This window comes from Artibeus jamaicensis, unplaced genomic scaffold (assembly GCF_021234435.1).
Source record: "Artibeus jamaicensis isolate MK-2021 breed Jamaican fruit bat unplaced genomic scaffold, CSHL_Jam_final contig_519, whole genome shotgun sequence".
NCBI classification, from domain to species: Eukaryota; Metazoa; Chordata; class Mammalia; order Chiroptera; family Phyllostomidae; genus Artibeus; species Artibeus jamaicensis.
In genome coordinates, this window is record NW_026521871.1 from 40670226 (window position 1) to 40691331 (window position 21106).

General features: G+C 41.0%; 1 long non-coding RNA gene across 1 annotated transcript; it reads right to left on the reverse strand.

The window, feature by feature from the left end:
• Positions 1-270: 270 nt before the first annotated feature.
• On the reverse strand, positions 271-16584 carry LOC119041956 (uncharacterized). The gene is made up of 5 exons (XR_005081136.2): positions 15390-16584; positions 11072-11207; positions 5596-5745; positions 790-912; positions 271-379 (listed from the first exon to the last, which is right to left on the reverse strand). It is a non-coding gene; the product is annotated as an uncharacterized LOC119041956 (long non-coding RNA).
• Between the last annotated feature and the right edge of the window lie 4522 nt (positions 16585-21106).

Below are 21106 nucleotides of genomic sequence, written 5' to 3' on the forward strand. Positions count from 1 at the left end.
AGGCCCCGCCTCTCTTTATAAAATCCTAAGTGACCATAACTAAATGTCTAACTTGTTTTTCCGGTCGGAAGTTCCCCTGAAGTTTGGAAGTGGGCTGAGGGTCACCACGTCCCTGACTCCTGACCACTTTCTTTAAAGAAAGGCAGGAGGGAAGAAAGATGCCACCCTTTTTGAGGACGCTCACAGGAACCACAAAGAACCAATGGGTCTTTGGGACTCTTGCAGGTTTTTTTCATCCAGTTCAGTAGGCATGAACCCCAACTCCGGACCTGAGAAAGAGGAGTACTCCTGACCAGGTGTGCTCTGGGCTCGCCCCTTGACCAGACACCACGGTGGCTTCCATACAATGTGTCTCTCAAATACACACAGGAGCTGGTACCTGCAAAGAGGGTCATTGAAGAATTAGGTGAATTTCAATCCATAAATGTGCCTGACCCACAGCCTGCTTGTTGTAAGTATTATTTTTAACAGAGTGAGGAGCTAAATCAGTACTTCAGGCAGAACCTGTATTACAGCAGATCTGGATTGCATATCCTGTTTATCTGCAATGGGATATTAATAAAGCCTTTGTCAGAAATAGTTAAGGATGCTCTTTTGAGCCCTAGACCCCTTTTGCTCTAATGTCCCAGAGTTACTTAAAGGCTGGCATACATTATTCTCTTGTGTAAGAGCAAAAATGCTTCTATTATAATAGCTACCATTTAAAGAGGCCTACAATTAGCAACTGTGACATTTTGCAAACATGCTTCACCTCTAATCCTCACAATATTCCAAAATATGTTTTATTACCTTCTCTCTACAGAAGAGGAGATGAAGGCTCACAGAGATGACTGGTTTTAGATCCTAGTTAGTGGAACTGCTCTTTCTAATCCTTCCCTAAAGAAAGTTGAACAACGATAAAGGGAAGAAAACCTGGAAAAAAGAATGAAAAGGAAAGAATACGAGGTGAAAGGGGAACTGAAAAAAAATGTTTAAATAGCTAAATTTGTTTTAGGTGCCAATCACTTGTGCCCATTTCATCACTCTCTAAGGTGAATATGACTTATATTGAAGAATTAGTTTTGAACTCTTACAATAAAATTAGTTTACACGGAATACCCTCTATTGTGTTTCTCTGCTTTATATTTCTGTACAGCATCTATACTCTTGTAATAGTCTTCATATGTTACACTTTATTATGCTTACCGTCTGTACACACACACTAACGTAAGGTCCATGCAAGCAGCAATTTCTATGTTTTGTTTGCTGTCACTTGCTAGCAATCCTGGAAGAATGCTTAGCCCTAGTGAGCTCTCAGTTAAATGTTAAATGAATGTTTTGGGAGGAGACATCCTTTAGGACCTAAAAGCATTCTAGGTGACAGTTAAGGATATGGCCAAAGTAGTGATCGAATAAAATAGGAACCAAGACATTTGCTGCCAGAGTCGAAAGGGCTAAGTAGTCAGATTCAAGGACTTAAAACTATATGCTTGCAAGACCATGCTAGAAAACAAGTTTCTCTTACCCATGTTGTGAAAGGGGAAAAAAGGTAACTGCAAGATCGGTGGCTAAGAACTGAAGAAGCTGGGGAGTCCACCAGTAAAGCATTCCTTCCCACCCACCAGTCTGGAGGCAAACTGCATAGTGATGAGTGCTTTTGTGCTCTTTAGGCAAATTACCTCACCGGGCCAGTCTCCTTTTGGAAACTGTAAATTGAGGGTAATGGTACTCTCCTCATGGGTTTGCAAATGAAAATTAAATAAAGTGTTTAGCATACAACCTAACTTAAAAGAAATATCCATTATATGTTTATTATTGTTGTTATCTGGTTGGGAAACCATGAGGTGGAAGAAGGGTGGACTCAAGCTCACACAACGGGAAGGGCCTGATATACCAGGTTCCTAAGGAGGTTGCATTCCCATTAGAAGGAGAACTCAGGGGCAGGGACCATACCTGCCTCATCACTCGGAACATTCTGGAGTTCCTGGCCCCAGGATGGCCGCTTAAAAAAATACTGAATGAATGAGTGAAAGGTAAGGAAGTTGGACTTTTTTCTACGTGCTATTCCAGACCCACCATCAGAGGGTCTTAAGGAGGGAAGCAATGTGGCTATATTACAGACACAACCATGTGAAAGACAGGGTGGAAAGGAGAAATGCCAAGATCAAGGACATGTGTTCGCACTGCCCTGCTCAATGCAGTGACTACTGAGTACATTCTTGAAATGTTGTTAATTTTAATTAAGATTACTCCAAGTTTAAAAGTTTGGGCACACACAAAATGAATGTAATCTTGTTCCTATTATGCTGACATGTGGAAGTGATAAAATTTTAGATACATTGGGTTAAATAAACATTATTAAAAATAAATTTAACATTTTTGTACCTTTTTTTAAATGTGAAAATTTAAAACTACATATGTGGTTCACATGATACTTCTATTGGCTGGCCCTGGGCTACAAAGCCTGGACTAAGACAATGACACAGGAAATAGAAACTACAAGTTAGACATTAGAGATACTTTGGGAGTAAAATTGACAGAATGTAGTGACTCCTTGGATACAGAAGCTGCAGAGGACAATCAAAGATGGAGAGGTCGAATTGGATGTCCTCAAGAGGAACAATCAGAGATGACCCCAGGTCCATGGGCAGATCAAATTTGATGTCCAGCTGGAGATGGATAAATAGGTGTGAAACCAGAAACTGAGCTCTGAGCTAGAGGTACAAAATCCAAGGAACTTACTTGTCTTTGCTGAAGCAATAAAATTCTCAGGCAAGTACCCTCCCGGATGCTGAGAGGCTATTACTACTCAAGGAATCATCCAGAGGGAGAAAAGTGGTCACTAAGAAGTCAAAAGAAGTCACTATAAATCACTAAGATTAAGCTAAATATGACATTAAATCTATTTGTACATAATCAGATCATCTACAAGGTAACAGTACCATCATCACTATTCCTCTGGGTACCTCTTCCTTCATAAGGATGCTTCCCCTTCAGGACTTACCAAGCATTATAAGGGAGAAAATATTTGCAAACGAAACATCTGATAAAGGACTGTTATCCAAAATTGATATAGAACCCTTAAAACTCAATAATTAAAAAAACAAATTTTAGCCCTGGCTGGTGTAGCTCAGTGGATTGAGTGCCGGCCTGCGAACCAGACAATCGCAGTTCGATTCCCAGTCAGGGCACATACTGGGGTTGCAGGCCAGTTCCCTGCAGGCCAGTTCCCAGCAGGGGATGCATGAAAGGCAACCATACATTGATGTTTCTCTCTCTCTCTCCTTCCCTTCCCCTCTGAAGATAAATAAATAAATCTTTATAAAAAAAAAAAAAATTTAAAGATGGGTCAAAGACCTAAACCAAAGGAGACATCATCAAGTATCAGTGAAGCATATGAAAAAATGTTCCACATCACATGTTATCTGAGAAATGCAAATTAAAACAATGAGATACCACTACACATCTGTTAGAATGGCCAAAATCTGAAACACTGGCTACACCAAATACTGGCAAGTATTTGAAGCAACAGGATCTCTCATTCCCTACTGGTGGGAATGGAAGATGGTACAGCCACTTTAAAATGCATTTTGGGTCTGGTCAAGCTGGAGGCATAGGTAGACACGCTGTGCCTCCTTACACAACCAAAAGAAGGACAACAATTTAAAAACAAGAAACAACCAGAACTGACAGAAAATTGAACTGTATGGAAGTCCAACAACCAAGGAGTTAAGGAAGACACACTCATCCAGACTGGTAGGAGGGAAGGAGACAGGCACTCACAGCAAGGTGGCTGACTGTGGAAGGGGCAGTGTCACACTAGGGTGCAGATAAACCTGAAGGAACAACTTGGGAGTGAAACAGACCACCCAACCCAGAGCTCCATGGAGGGGAAATAAAGCCTCAAACCTCTGATTGAAACCACCTGTGGGGGTTGAGGCAGCAGCTGGAGAAACTCCTAGCCTCACATGAGACTTTGCTGGAGACTCCCACACAATGTTAGAATGTACACAAGCCCACCCACACAGGAATCAGCACCAGAAGGGCCCAATTTGAGTGTGGGTAACAGGGGAAGTGACGGAAATCCGGCAGAGAGGGGAGCAAGCGGCACTGTTCCTTCTCAGACCTCTGCCCCACTTAGAGCATCACAACGCAGCAATGTGGGTTGCCCCACCCCGGTGAACACCTAAGGCTCTGCCCCTTACTACATAACCGGCATGCCAAGACAAAAAAAAAAAAATGGCCCAAATGAAAGAACAGATCAAAGCTCCAGGAAAAAATACAACTAAGCAACAAAGAGGTAGCCAACCTATCAGGTGCACAATTCAAAACACTGGTAATCGGGATGCTTACAGAATTGGTTGAATATGGTCACAAATAAAATGAAAAAAAAAATGAAGGGTATGCTAAGTGTAATAAAAGTAAATGTAGAGGGAACCAACAGTGATGAAAAGGAAACTGGGACTCAAATCAACGGTGTGGACACGAAGGAAGAAAGAAACATTCAACCAGAAAAGAATGAAGAAACAAAAATTTTACAAAATGAGGAGAGGCTTAGGAACCTCCAGAACATCTATAAACATTCCATCATCCAAATTATAGGGGTACCAGAGGAAAAGAGAAAGTGGAAAAGTTATTTGAACAAATAATAAAGGAGAACTTCCCCAATCTGGCAAATTGACTGAAATAGACTTCCAGGAAGTCCAAGAAGCTCAGAAAGTCCCAAAGAATTTGGACCCAAAGAGGAACACACCAAGGCACATCATAATCACATTAGCCAAGATGAAAGATAAGGAGAGAATCTTAAAAGCAGCAAGAGAAAAAAAGACAGTAACCTACAAAGGAGTTCCCATAAAACTGTCAGCTGATTTCTCAAAAGAGACCTTACAGGCAAGAAGGGGCTGGAAAGAAGTATTCCAACTCATGAAATCCAAAGACCTACAACCAAGATTACTCTATCCAGCAAAGCTTTCATTTAGAATGGAAGGGCAGATAAAGTGCTTCCCAGATAAGATAAAATTCAAGGAGTTCATTCATCATCCCCAAGCCCTTATTATATGAAATGGTAAAGGGATTTATCTAAGAAAAAGAAGATCAAGAATATGAACAGTAAAACAATAACAAACTCACAACTATTAACAACCAAACCTAAACAAAAATGAAAACAAACTAAGCAAACAACTTGAACAGGAACAGAACCACAGAAATGGAGATCACATGGAGAGTTAGCAGCGGGGAAGTGGGAGGGAGAGAGAGGGTGAAAAGGTAAATAAGAAACATAAATGGTAGGTAGAAAATGAACAGGAGGAGGTTAAGAATAGTGTAGGAAATGTAGAAGCCAAAGAACTTATACGTATGACCCATGAACATGAACTAAAGGGGGAGAATGTGAATGGGAGGCAGTGTGCAGGGTGGAGGGGAATAAAGGGGAGAAAATGGGACAACTGTAATAGCAAAATCGATAAAATACATTTTTTTAAAAATACATAAATAAAATCTAAAAATAAAACCCAAAAATGTAGAAAAATATACAGGTGGGGCAAAAGTTGTTTGTATGGAAAATAATACAATAATTAATAATAATAATGCAAGAATAAAAATAAATAAATAAAATACATTTTGGGTGCTCTCCAAGTAGCTCAGTTGGTTAGAGCATCGTCCTGATGTACCAAGGGTGCAGGTTCAATCTCCAGTCAGGGCACATACAAGAGGCAACCAATGAACACATAAATGGGTACAACAATAAGCTGGTGTTTCTCTCTCTCTCTAGAAATCAATAATAAATAAATAAATAAAACTATTTTTCTAAAATACAGTTTGTCCATTTCTTACAAAAATAAACCATAGTCTTACCATAGAATGCATCAATTATGCTCCTAGGTACTTACCCAAAGAGCCAATAACTTATGCCCACACGCAAACCTGCACGTGGAGGTTTATAGCAGCTTTATAATTGCCAAAACTTGGAAATAACCAAGACATCTTTTAGAAGGGATCAAGGGAACTGTGATACATCTGGACAGTGGAATATTATTCAGCACCAGAAAGAAATGAGCTATCAAGCCATGAAAAGACATGGAAAAACCTTAAATCTACATTACTACATGAAAGAGGCCAACATGAAAAGGCAACATACTGTATGATTACAACTACATGACATCCTAGAAAAAGCAAAACCATGAAAACAGTAAAAGATCAGTGGTTGCCAGGGATTGGGTGGGAAGAGGGGATACATAGGCAGAATACAAAGGAATTTTAAGGCACGGAAAATACTCCATGTACCATAATGCTGTACCATATTCTACCTTCATCTAAACCCATAGTATGTACAATACCAAGAGTGACCGTAAAGTAAACTATGGACCATGGGTAATTATACTATGTCACTGCAGGTTCATCCATTGTAATGGTGTTCCGCTCTGGTAGGGGATATTGATCACGGGGGAGGGTATGTGTGTGTATGGGCACTTTCCCCTCAATTTTGCTGTAATCTAAAACTGCTCTTAAAAAAAATAAGGTCTTAATTTTAAAAAGAAGCCAGAGAATAAAGCTTCAGTTGGTGGTACAGAGAAAAATGAAAAATATTTTAACCTACTTTCACAGATAAAAACGGGTGTGTAGAGTATGTATTTAGATATATTCACTAAAACATCTGCAACAGAAAAAATATCTGGCAGTAATCACACATACATAAAATCGTTTTTATTATTCCAATAATATAAAGTATCACCTTCACTTGAAAATACCATTATAATTTAGGCCAACTACTTTGTTTTGGTTTCACAGATGGCTGCATCAGTCTTTCTCCATCACTTTATATGTATAGATATATCATTAAATTTGATAAATTAATGAGTGATATTAAAGAAAGAACTATAATTGCACTCCTGAGTAGTACCCAAGACAAATGATGCTATGCTCACAGAAAATAAAAATGACCTATACAAAAGTGTTTATAGTAACTTCATCCGTATGGCTAAACTAGAAACAATGGTAATGTCCTTTAAGGAGAAATACAGATAAATTAGAGTGAACAGACAAATTTTGGTACACCCATATCATGGAATAGCAATTCACAACAAAAAGGAAAAAACTACTGACACATACAATGATATCAATAAATCCAAAAATAAATTTTACTCACGTAAAAGAAGCCAGCCTCAAAAAAAGCTACATCCTGTCTGACTCCAATTATGTGCCATTCTTGAGAAAATCATGAGACAAAGCAAATCAAAGTTTGCCAGGGTTTAGAATGTGGATTGCCCATATTTTGGACTATAAGACGCACCCCCCAAATTTGGGGGGAAGAGGGTGGGTCTTACTCCAGATGTAGCTTTCCTGGTTCACTGTGGGGGGGGCGGTAAAGCAGGGTCACAGGTTATTAAATATTTTACCACATTTTTTGCTTCCATTTTTTTCCTATTTTCTTCTAAAACCTAGGTGTGTCTTATGGTCAGGTGCATCCTACAGTCTTAAAGATACGGTAGGTGTTGAATATGAAAGGGGCATGAGTGCAGTTCTGGGTGTGAGGGAACTTTTCTAACTCTTTTTAAAAAGATTTTATGTATTCGTTTTTAGAAATAGGGGAAAGGAGGGAGAAAGAGAGGGAAACATTGATCAGTTGCCTTTCACATGCCTCCAAGCGGGGACCCAGCCTGCAACCCAGGTATATGCCCTGACTGGAATTGAACCTGCAAGCTCTGGGTCCATGGGCCGGTATTCAGTCCACTGAGCCACACCAGCCAGGATGAACTTTTCTAACTCTCGATCATAATGGAGGTTATACAACTGTATGTATGCATTTGTCAAAAGTCATAGTACTGCACAATAAAAGTATGAATTTTATGAGTGAATACCTCAATAAGCCTGACATAAACAAAAAGAAACATACTGTATTAATAACCACACACACACACACACGCACTTATATTTTACAATCTGGGATTACTGGATTGTTTTTTCATCAACCTTATTTATGATTACACAGTAGTTATCTATTGTGCTAAATAATATATCACAGCATCCTTAATAAAATACTATTTTTAGAGCTTCAGTGGACCCTTATCAATAATTTTGGTTTCTTGCTTCTATATACAAAACTATTTGCATGCCTATTTCTGAATTCTTTTATGCACATATAATCAGAAGGAACTACCAATTACTGAAATTAAAGACCATGAGCACTATCACGGTCAAATAACACAGCAAGTTAGGAAGGGTCCTGGAACTGAATGCAGACTGGTTAACACTCAGCTTATGGTTTCTTTAACAATGCTGATTTTTTCCAAGTCGGTTCAGAGTTGTTGGTCACCACCGACACAGCCTTCTCAAACAGTGGCTGGAAGACTGTACTCTACTATTGTGTTAACAGGTGGCACGTGAGTAGTACGTACACGGCATGCACGTACACTTCAAGATGTGCTGGCAAATTTATTTTAAAGATCATTACGTGCTTTCATTTAGGCAATGCTCTTTGAAAGTCAGGTCCATATTGGTCACACCGAGGTACACGTGGGTAGTAGCTCACGTGTTGATTGCTTTCCAAAGACTGTTCTTAGTACTTGGGCTACGGAAACATTGAAAGGTCCTTCTTGATCTTTTTCTTTTTTTCTTCTCAGGAAATAGTTAAATCTCAGTAAACACTTGGTCTTTTTATGAAAGTGTTTCCTTCCACCGGGTCTATGACTAAAACTACAATGAATTTTGGGTAAGAATTCATCTGAACCAAAAGGGAAATCTAAAATCCCAAGGTTCCATTTTGAGAAACATAAACAAAGATATAATAAACTTTAGAGAGGCAGAGATGGAAGAAAATGTTCCTTGCCATAAAATTACACTCTCAGAATCAAGTATTACCATGCATTAGTATTAAACTATGTAACAGGACTGGTTTAGATCACCTCAGGAGATTCATAATTATCCCATTTTAATAGAACCTAAAACTGATGGGAAAAAAGGAGACTTCGTTTCTCTATGACACTGGACATGTCACTTAACACCTATTGACTTCTATTTCCTCATCAGTAAAATGCAGATAATTGAGGTCATAATCCCTTATTCACAATGGCAAACTCCATAAATTTCTGGAAAGTTCATGGTTTTTCATAACTCTTTGGGCTGCAGAAACTTAACCTAAATTGACAGAGGCTGTTTGTAGCCTTGACCTCCTTATTGTGACTACCCATATGTCTCATTACCAAACTACTGATGTGTCTGATGACAGGATGTTGTGTCAGACTCTGCTGTGGGTATTCCATAGCATACATCACATCACTTGCCTAAATTCTGAAATCTAAACTACCTTGCCTTATGGTCTTCACATAAAGGACCACAGGCCTATAATACTTGTTCTGCTTATTTCAAAGATGTCATATGTTGTGCAATAAGGTAACGGATAAGAAACTACCTGGCAAAGTGGATGCTGTACCTTCTTTAACCATCAGCAGCCATAGGGATTCTACTTGCTAGAACTCCCACGGTGTGGAAGTTTTCTTCTCCTGTGCTAGAAGTAGCTTTCAGCTTCTACCTGTCTTACAGCCTTTATTCCTGTCTCACACCCATGCTGTCCTTCTCCTTAAAGACTTCTTTGAAAGACAGCTCCCTGTGCTTAGGGCTTGGTTCCCATCCAGGGCCACTCTGGGTGTCTCTTGTTCTGTGGTTTTGTTCAATTCAGGCTGGTAAGGAGTTGCCAACAGAGAGTGGAAAGAAATCAGATCAAGTGAAAACCAGTCCTTGGGGTGCTTGCAAAAGCTCTTTATGCCTCCTGGAAACTTCTGTAATCTTCAGTGCCTGAGGCCAGAAGCCATAGACATGGGACATACAACCTGTACCTGTATGTGAGACAGTACTCCTACTTTTCTCTCTCTCTTTCTCTATCTCTCTCTCTCTCTCTCTCTCTCTCTCTCTCTCTCTCAGACACACACACACACACACACACACACAGAATCATTTGGTGGGAATAATAAGTTCATCCCATGTCACAGTGCACACTGGTTCATGTGACAACTCCACCTATATGTAATAAGTGTGTCCTTGTAACTTGGGGTCAACTAAGAAGGGCTGAGAAGTGGTAATCTTCTCTTTTACTTATCTTTCATAGCTGAGGTCCCTGAGACATTATGCTCAATTGAAGTTGAAAGTGGGGAAGGAAAAAGGAAACAGATATTTTTTGAGCACCAGGATTTCCTCTTTCCTTGAACACAATCAACCAGAATAAAGACTATGAATTTGGAAATGTTTCCATTTGAGAACTGAGAATATATCCCCTGTGATTGAGAATACTAGTATTATTATTTGCCAATGACTCACTAGGTATAGCTCCCCTTTAAATGCCAATTAACAATAGTGCTTATACTATGAGTGGAGACACAGACCATGGTTCCAGTCATAAGCTGCTCTTTGCACATAAAAGCCATGACTATTCGCCATCAGTAACACGGGATCTTAAAGACTTTGATGCCACAGCAAGGATAGGTTGATATGGCTTTTTCAATGTCCTACCTATGATATTCAGTTTTGAAAACACATTGTCAGAGTTAGGAATACAAGTCTGGGACCACAAGGAGGCTAATTGGAGCATCTATACATCATGCCCATTTTCTAGTGATTATTGGTCCCCGTGGATGCATCTTGTCAATGATCATTTTTAGCCTCTCCCACTAAAGACACTCTCTGAGCTTAAATTGGTACAATCTTGCTACAAAGCAATTTGGTGATATGTATTAACAGTTTCAGAAAAGAACGTGGTGTTCAACCCAATCATTTTATGACTAGGACTATCTATCTACAGATCAGTGGAAAGAAATATATTAAAAATGAACAATTAAATGATTAAAAGGAAATAGACTAAAATGCTAACAGTTTTTTTTCTGGGTGGTAGGATTACAGTTTATTGCTATATTTCATTCTTTATACTTGTCACACACATCTACAATGAATAAATTATTTTTGTATCTAGAACAAAGCTATAACCACCATTTTGAAGGTAAAATAGTCTAAAATACAAATGGAAAATTTTGCACTGTTTTACATTAGTGATATTTCAAAGTTAAACGAGACTTTAAAAAAGCCAAACCCATGAATAGTAACTCACCCTGAACAGTGTAATGACAGTAAAAGGATATTCACAAGTCGTAAAGAGATGCCACTTGTCTCCGTGAGGCTGAGTCAAAAACTGAATGCGTTAAACCAAAGTCTGCAGTGATGTCTGCCCAGTAGGCTGTGGGGGTCTGAAAGGAGAGGAATGTTAAGTTGTTGATAAATATTCTCAATGGTATCTTTTCTGGACTAGAAAAATACATATTATGTTTTTAATAGAGTTTTATATACTTTATATAGATGTTAAAATATAATTTTTTTTACAAAGAGAAAGCACACTGCAAGAGTTTCTGAACGTCTCATGTCTAGGAAATTGAACCCCGCTGGCAACTCAGCCCATTGCCTAGAAACCTAACGAGAGTTCCAGAAAGGTGGCGTTGGAGTCCATAGGTCACCAGCATCAGCAAACACAAAGTCGAATCGGAAGTTTTCCACCGGTTATTACAAGAGATCTTCAAAGACCTGCCAAATACACTCCTTTCAAAGAAAACCCTCTAAGAATACTGCTGGGTTGGAAGCTACACTTTTGGTCTTTGTGTGAAGTTCTATTTTACCAGAGTTTCCCAAATTGGCTTGTTCCTAAGAATCATCCGGGTTACTCTTGAAATATACAGATTTCCCTACTGATTATGCTTCAGCGAAATGGGGCCAGGGAATCCACAATGTTAATAAGGACCCTAGATTTACTCTAAGGACCATAAAGTTTGAGAAACATTGTTATTAACTTTCATTTCCTTTCCAGCACTTCTTGCTGGTTCTACTGACATGCTGTCCTTGCCTGTTTGATGATGCCTTGTCATCATGTCTGCCTCTGCCACCAAACAGTACGTTCCATGAGAGCAGAGACGGTGTTCTTTCATTTCTCTCCTGAGCACCACTACAGTGTTGGATGCATATGATTAGAAACTGAGTAAATATTCCTTGACTCAATCAGGGAATCGAAATTTGTTTTGTTCTGTCTAATAAGTGCCCGGTTCACGTCTGGACCATCCTTGGGATTTTAGGAAAAGCCCCACATTTGGAAAGCACTGTGTGAGTGTATTTTGGCAGGGCCCTTCTGTTACGTTAAAGAGAGTGCTCATGTGAACCTGGGGGAGTGTTGCAAAAGAGGACACGCTGACTGCCAGGCACGTTAAGACATCAAATTCACACAGAAAGGAAACATCCTGTCCATATCTACTAATCTAGCTAGATAATATCTATTACTCAGGCAAGCATATTGCATGCTGACCTGATATGGAACTAAAAAAAAAAAAAAGGAGAAGAAAATAAAAACCAACTTCCTGGCTCCTTTGAGGTCAATCTGGGGGAAATTCATTGCCAAGCAAGTGAAGGGCCAGTATGACTGAATAGGGCTCCACTTTCCTGAATATTTAGACCCATAAAAGAACTATAAAGGCAAAAAATATTATAGAAATCTGGGTTCTGCAACCCCACCCCTCGAATAAACTTTTCTCTAGTTTTTGGAAGATTAAATTAGAGATGGCTACTGAATATTAACTGGCTGAAATAAGGTACTCGTGTAGTAGGTACGTAGACCACACAGTAGGCCTACTGGGGAAGTGCAGTAAACCTTTGCACACCTAGACACTGAGCAGGTGTTTATAAAATGCTCCTGGATCAATTTGTCAGGGCAAAACTGATTCTGCAGAGTGGAATACGTGGACTGTTCTCGGTGTACCCCGTCTACTCTGCTGCCTCCCCCAGCCCAGCCGCACTTTCCAAGGGGAGGTCACCTCAGCCCTCACTTTGGGCTATCCTGACTACAGAAGCCTGTTACTGCTTCGACCTGCCCTTCGGATAAACTGAGGTCCCTGTTGCTCCCGACTCTTAACTGAGTCCTGGCTAAGCCTTCTCCAGCCATTCCCATGTAACCCCATAGAAAGGCATAGGTAGGGGCCAGCCAACGTACTGCCCATGAGCCACAGCTGACCAGCCACCTGTTTTTGTTGATGAAGTTTTACTGAAAGCAGTCATGCCCATTCATTTACAAATGGTCTGAGGCTGATTTTGGCATTACGACAACAGTCTTCAATAATTGTATCAGAGGTCTTCTGACCCGCAAAGCCTTAAATAGCCACTGTCAGGCCCAGGAGAGAAAAAGTTTGCCTGACCACCCCTGACTTAGATGCACAGGGCCAGATAATAATAATTACAGTAACAAAATTCAGTGCCATTTACCATGTGCTGGGTAGTCATCTAAGGTCTTTGGATATGTTACTTCACTTAGTCCTTATTCTAGTGGTGTGAGAAAACTAAGGCACAAAGATGTGAAGATGATGCAGCTAACCAGGGCCAGCCTAGATGAGAAAGATATTGTACACAAATAACTACGGAAGTATCAGTAATGGAGCGATTAAAAAACAAATAGGCTATCACAGTGCCCCAAACATGATGAGCAAAATTGTAATTCAGAAGCTCTAACTGAGCAGCAGATAAGTCATGGTGGGGATCAGAAAAACAATGTGGTCGTGGAAGCAGGTTATTACTAATATCCGTGTTCTGATCGGCTGCAGATTCCTCTTGGTATGAAGTTTGTGATGAAAAAAATAATGCTTAAGTGAAACAAAAAAAGGAAATTGAAATGACAAAAAAATACTTCCTTAGTGAAATGTATTTGCTATAGAGCTTCTACATTTAACTGCAACTCCTTGGGATATTCTTCACTTATTAAAAGTGATTCAAAATGTTTTTGAAACTTACATTTGGAAATTATCTTCACAGCCAGTTTACTAACTTAAGGAACCCAATGTTTTTAGTTTCTGGCTCCATCATTATAAAGTGTATTTTAGTCCTAAGTGGTATTATCACAATTATTTTGTTTTATGGTCCACTTTATTCACCAGATGTGGCCCACAGAGATTTTTGGCTTCTTTAAGAATGTAAATCTACCCCAAAGCAATTCTAAGGATACTCTCCACAGCCTTATCCGAATAGCCCCCTGATCCACACCAGAAGAACCTGGCATGCAGAAAGTGTTCAAAAAATATTTGTTGAACAAATGAGTGATTTTTGTCAATACAAAGTTCCAAGAATATGTTAGAAAATGACAATACTCTCTAGGTGAGTACTTTGAAGAAACATACATTTGATGGATCAAATTTCTTTGATTCATCCATTTAACAAATATTTCTTGAGAGCCAGGGGTAGCTACATAATTAGCAGGCCCGGTGCAAAATGAAAATGCAGGGCCCTTTGTTCAAAAAGTAGGAAAAGGGTGTTTTCCTTTCTTCTGCGATCTCCTCAATCTATCACTGTGTTATCTGCCACCCAGCATGGTGCTCCCTTAGGCGTGTGGCTACTGGAAGAGAGAGTCCATACACTCAGAGGTACCAAAGACTGTGTAGACCTCTACGGAGAGCAGGAGAGCCAGACTCACCCACTCCTGCTGCAGCTCCAAGAGGGGTGGGGGTGGTGGTGATGATGATGAGAAATGGGGGAGGAAGGGCAGCAGTGGTCATGGGGTGGAGGTCAGGGAGTATCCAGGGAAGTGAGGCTCCAAGCCCCTGCTTTATGCTCTATTGTTTCACTGAACTTCACTCCCAAAACCTTCACCCAAAGACAAATGATTAAGACGTTCAAGACAGCAACTGACAAGCAGTAAATCCCAAATGCACAGCTCGCTGCCAAGTGCTCATGAAGCTGGCCTTATTGAGAACCTGCTGTATGCCAGGCCCTGAGCCTACTACATGAACAAAGACAGGCAGTGCCTGGAGGGCAGATCAGAAAAAAAAGGGAAATTACCCTGCAATGTTGAAGGAAGTCAATGTGAACAGGCAGAGCCCAGGGGCTTCAGTCCTGGTGTCAAGGAAGGAGTCCCAAACACAGAGGCTTCTAAGTGTAACTTGCCAATGTATAGGAGGGATAAAACTAAAGGTAGATTTTGGTCCAAGGGAACAGCACTTGGAGAGCTGGAAGTAGAGAGCATGGGGCACTCCATGGCGTAAAGGGCCTGGATAGAGTGGGAACACACATTTCAGGCCTGGCAAGTGGGGAGTGGGGGCTTTTTCCATGACGTTAGGGAGTTCCAACGGTTTCTAAAAACAATGAGCTGCCATTGAGAGGGATTTAAGATCAAGTGACTTGATTAGACCTGCGTGATATAAACCACTCAAGTTGCAAGGAAAATGAGAAGTTTCAGAACCTGGAGGTTTGGAAGGGGGAGCAGTAAGGGTCAAAGGAGAGGAAGCGGAGGGCAGTTTGGGGATATTTGGGGTGAGGGCGATGCTGGATAAGTAGGGGGCCTCACACCGGGACAAGAAAGGCTTGGGAGAGCAAGGACTGAGGTGTGTCCATTTCATTTTAATACGCACCTGGTAGATAGAGACCAGAAGTACCAAACGGAGCAGGCTGAAGCCTGCATCAAGTGAGCGTCTTTGGCAGGTCTCAATTAGCAGCAGGCTCTTACCACTCATTGTTCTAAAATTGCTACATAGCACTGAGGCTTGAAAGTTGCTCTGGAGCTTAGGATCACCACTCAGTTCCACACCCTGCCTTACAAAAGAACTTACTCTGCAAAGTAAATATAATAACACAGAGAAAATGTTATGTGAGCGATTCCGGGACTAGACCTGGAAGGTAAAGTATGAAGTCTCATGTTTCATCCCCTTTAAAAAGCACAGGATATGTGCTTCTGTGTAGTCTTCGGGGCTGCACATACAGAATAGCATCATGGGCTGGTAGAGGTCGGGGAGATGGTATCCTAACATGTTCCATTTGCCCGACGACTTTTTGAGTGCATGATGTGTCTACCATATTTTAGGAATCCCTACCTTGCTTGTCAGGTGTAATAAAAGTGATTGAAGGTTTCAAACGCAATGTTGCAATCATGAATCTGCGTTTGCTGAGCAGTGTGAGAACTGCTATAGGGGATACAAGAGCTGGTCAGAGAAGGTGGCTGGACATGCAGAGTCCTGGGCACTGGCACACAACTAAAGTTCAGGAAACACAGTTGTTAAGATCGCCTTCCTGAATTTGAGAAGGCTATCATCTGAGTTAGGAGAGCCCTAGGAAACCAGGGAGGGCAGAATTTTTAGAAACTGCTACATAATGGGGCATGAAATATAAGAGCTGTGAGGTTTCATGAAAGAAGAGCTCCCAGCACCCTTACTGTTCTCATACATCAGAGCACTGTTTCATTTCACTAGATTATAATCCATTGCTCTCCTGCCTTCTGTGTTGAATCCCAGGAAGTTCCGTAGGCCTAGGAACCCAGCCTACTCATGGCTGCCTCCCTCTATGCGCTTTGCACCTTGTACCTAAAACACATAATAAAGCCTTGTTAAGTAAATGAAGTAGTTCAACATCTTCCTCTCTGATAATATGACCCTGGCTGGTATTTTCCCAGATCAATTTTTAGGGGGATTTTTCCTAAGAAAAACAATCGAGGACATTCAGGGTCAGGACATGCCTTGTGCTGGTCTTCACTGCAACATGTTGAGAACCTAAATGGCTCTGCAGCTCTCTGTGGGGGGGAGAGAAAAGCTGTCCCTGCTCACACGGCAGCCATCTGAGTCCAGGACAAGAAATGAGCGCTCCAGGAAGTGAGCCGATTAAATGTTATTTCCTCAGCTTTGAGGTTAATAAATGAAATATAGTTAAGGAGTCGAACCGCCTCGGATTCTTACATTCCATAAAGTGGTAGACATCATGGGTGTCCTGAGATAACAGTAAAAAAGAACCATGGGAAGTTTTCTCCTTCTGCCCCATCACGCTGGCTCACCTTTCAATGCCGTACGTACAATGTGACGTGAAAACCAGCAGAGAACGTTTCTCTTTTCTTTCCCGTTTTGTTGGGTGGTAAATACCATCTGGAGCTTGGTGAGCAGTGAGTAATACACCTGGCACAGGACCAAGGTAACTGCCACCTGAAAACTTTCCACTCTGCTATTATTCTCCAGCTCAGGAGTCTTACGGTCCCAATGAGTGAATGGAGGAAACGGCCCATGTTGTCTTTCACAGGACTCTTCCTACTGCAGTAAGTGCCTGCATAAGCTACTTTCACCTCTCAGTTTCACTCCTGTGTGTGTAGCCCACACCCAAATGTTTAATCTCAGAATGATTTCCTCTTGTTTCTCAGTGCATACCTCAGTTGTTTCTCCCCTGGCCACAACTAGACTCATCCTTTTCCTTTTTTTTTTTTTTTTTTAATTCATGCAAGCATACGTTCATTGATCTTAGAAAGAAAGAAAGGGGCGGGTGGTGGGAGAAATATCAGGCGCTTGCCTTCCATATATGCCCCAATTGGGGATCAAACCCACAACCTAGGTATGTGCCCTGACCAGAAACCGGACCTGCAACATTTTGTTGTGTGGGACGGCAGTCCAACCAACTGAGTCCTACTACCAGCCAGGGCTCAACGAGGCTTATTCTTGAAGATGAAGACCAACTTGAGAACCGTCACAAGCAAAATGCATTCAGGACTGTCAGAGAGCAGAGGCCGCACTGCCTGGTTCCTGCACATGTCCCTCAGGCTTTATTGTCAGGCTTCCAACGGTCAGCACCTGCCTCTCTGTCCCCAAGTCCACTTCCTCAGCCCAGGGAGACTGCTCTACCTGTGTACTAAGCAGCCCTGAAGTTTAGGAGCAGACATCACCAATGACCAATAAGTACTAGTGATTCACGGGCTAGCTTCCTTGCCCCTCAGTTAAGATCATTCTGAAGTGTCTGTTTTCTGCTTCACAGGGGAGTCAAGCAGGTAACATACCTTTATCAGCTGCATTCTCAGGCCCTGTATTCCGGTACTACACTAACATTTCCTGCAACTTTAAAATGAACTATTAGCCCTTGAGTCTTTGTCAACAGGATCAGCTTCTGGGGAAACCCAAACCGAGATGGTCAGCAGGCTCCTCCCAAAATTCTTGAATGGATTCCAAAGCCAAATATACATAACTTTTTAAATCACCCCTAAAATGATTAAAGGTTGACAATCTGTAGGTAAGCCAATACTCAAATTTCCTAAATTTAAGTTCTTTCACTCACAGCATCCAACTTGGCTCGAAAATGTTCTTCCGACTGAGTGACCTCTGCTGGTAAACAGTTCAGCAGACCTCTGCTGGTAAACAGAACAGCAGAAATGATTTCCAATCATTTCAATGTGCTTTGAAGGTCATGGCACAAGCCTCTGAATCATGATTCACAGGTGCTTTCCACCTGTGAGGGACCAAGTGACCTTAGCCTTTCCAATGCCTCCATTCAACTGGAATGTGCTCTGTTGTGAAGTCATAGCCAAAGAGCTGGTCCACACAGATGACATGTGTGTATTTGATTATTCTTCACTGCTCTTTGTTTCCCTGTTTACCCCAAATACTGGTTTGTTTTTTTTCTCCTTTTACTCATATTTCTCCCTGTTTATTTCTATCTTGTCATTGTTCTCCTTATGGCAAAATGATACAAGCCCATATAATGTGTATACAGTGGAAGCCATGTGCCCAGCAGATCTCTCTTGGACCAAGGAACTCACTCCCACAGCTAAGGGATCACAGTAGCTACTAATGGCTCACAACTCAGTTCCTTCTAAGGAATTGTCCTCAGCTGAAGGAAGCTGCCTTGCTCAAGGTTATACTCCTCCCTGGGGACAGCCAACATCCAAAAAGGCTCAGACTCCAGCCCTGGACAGGTAGCTCAGTTGGTTGGAGTGTTGTCCCATACACAGAAGTGTTGCGGGTTCACTCCTAAGTTGCGGGTTTGATCCCTAGTCGGAGCAGGCACGAGAGGCAACCAATCAATGTTTCTTTCCCTGATCGATGTTTCCCTCTCTCTAAAAAATCAGTAAACATATCCTCAGGTAAGGATCCAAAAAAAAAGGCTCAGCCCCTTTGTCTGAATTGGAGCCACCGCGAAGGAGCACCCCAAAGGTCCGTGTAGGCTCAGTTTACTGATTGCACCATGGCTCACCTTCTCCTTCTGCCCCATCCTGCTTTCCTTACCCTCCGTAAGTCTAGTGCCTGAGAGCACCTCGAATTAAACAGCTGCTCAGAAATCTCAGAATCTCAGTCTCTTTCCCAGGAACCCGACCTATGACACTTCCAGGTAAAATTAAAAAATGTATAGAGATAAAAATGTGTTCATTTAAAATTTCTATCATCTGGGCCCTCTGCCTAGTGTGCGGTAAACTGGTGTCATAAAAACTTGGAAGGTGCCCGTGTATATCTGTATATTTTACTACCAAAAACATGTGGAAAAATTAAGTTCATAGATTTAGTTGAATCATAGAAAATAAGTGTTAACAACACCTGATGTATGGAAGGAGCTCAACAAATATTTTAAATCTTTAACTCAGCTTTCTTATAACAAAATATGATTTACACTTGTCTCATAATTCAGGGCTTCAAAGATTGTATATTTTCATAGTAAATAATTGTGTGTTTTTAATAAAAACGTTCACTTGTTAATCTATATCCAGGCAAATAGAACTATTTAAGACAAATTATTTCTTTAACTGCAGAAATTATCTTATTAATTTCATCAAGTGGGATCAGTTTCTTTACCAGAACTCTCACTAAGTTACTATCATCTCACCATATATCGCAAAATCAAAATCCACAAAAATTGTCCCAAAGAAAAGACTGTACAAATAAGATGGTTCACGCTATCCAACTGCTGTTCAGGCTATGCCCTACCTTGACTTTTCAATGATTGAAACGATAGATGGAATATAAACAAGGTTTATTTCATGGAATGAAAATTTGAAAATTTAGCATACCTGAAAATAATCCACCGTCCTGAATGGGCACAATGTTTCTTTCTCACAGTCTTCATGATGGAAACAGTTCCAATGTCCTTCTGTTCATCAAGCTCTTGTCACACCTGTTTTCTTCCATTGGCAAATGTATGGAAATCTTTCCTGGTAACTTTTCCCAAACTCAGACGTACTTGCTGTGGGGGTGGGGGACACATTTTAAAGAAGAGATATCACTACCGATTAATGAACAAATTAAAACATAAAAATAGAAAGTGAGCCAATGCTAAGCTAAAGATGAGGAAGAAAAGAAAAAAAAATCATGGTTCTGAAATGATGTTTCCCACGCATACGGTGAAGGCACGCACACCTGTTAGTGTTGTTGCATTGTGGTCCTTCAGTTGCTAGTTATTCAAATGCCTTATTAATTAGGGGCATGCTGGCAGCTGTAATAAACAGACATCAAACTATTTAATACCCTAGCCTAATAAAAGTTTGTGTCTTACGCACACGAGTGACTTCTGGGTGGGGGATGGTTCTCCGGCGTGCTCGGGCCCCTTCGTATTATGTTTTATCAGGTAGCTCCCTCTTCCCCGAGGCCTCGCTTTCATCAACATCCAACCAGCAAAGGAAGAAGTAGAGCAGGGATAAGACATACCTATTTCATAAAAGGCTTGGCTCAGAAATGGCATAAATCACTGCTGCACATGCTCCGTTGGTTAGAATCTAATCTTGCAGCCACAACCGACTACAAGGGAGACTGGGAAATGTAGTCTAGGTGTGTGCTAAGGAAGAAGTGGAAACTCACTTTTGTTCAAGAGCTAGGAGACCCAGACACAGAGCCTTTGTTCAGCTTAAGGAAACGAGAAAATACCAAGCTTCTCAGACCACACTAGGGGGTTCTTAAAGGCGACAGACAGCTAGCTGACTGCTAGAGAAAGTCAAGTGGGAATCCACCTTCTTCAACTTAATCAGCATGCCTCAGACTTAATATCTAAAGGTAATTCTAGTCTTTCAGAAAGAGTTGTACCAAGACACCAAAGGAGTCCCCACAGTAAAGCACTTTATCTCTTCCAGGCAGGAGAGATGGCAGCTGACTGAAGATTAAGTTGGTCTTTTTCCTCCTTCCCCCTTCCAATGAAACAGTCACATTGTTTGAAAAGGTTTCTGAGATCATTATCCAGATGCCTCCTCCCTCTGACACCACCAGTCTGGGCACTAGAATTTCAATCACGAAGTTCTGTGAAACTTAACCAGTTCGTTCTCTGCAACATTTTGTCGAACAATGCAATAAACTCCTCATGTAAAATGACAGTTAAGAAAAAATCACTTCTTTTGACCAGTTCATAC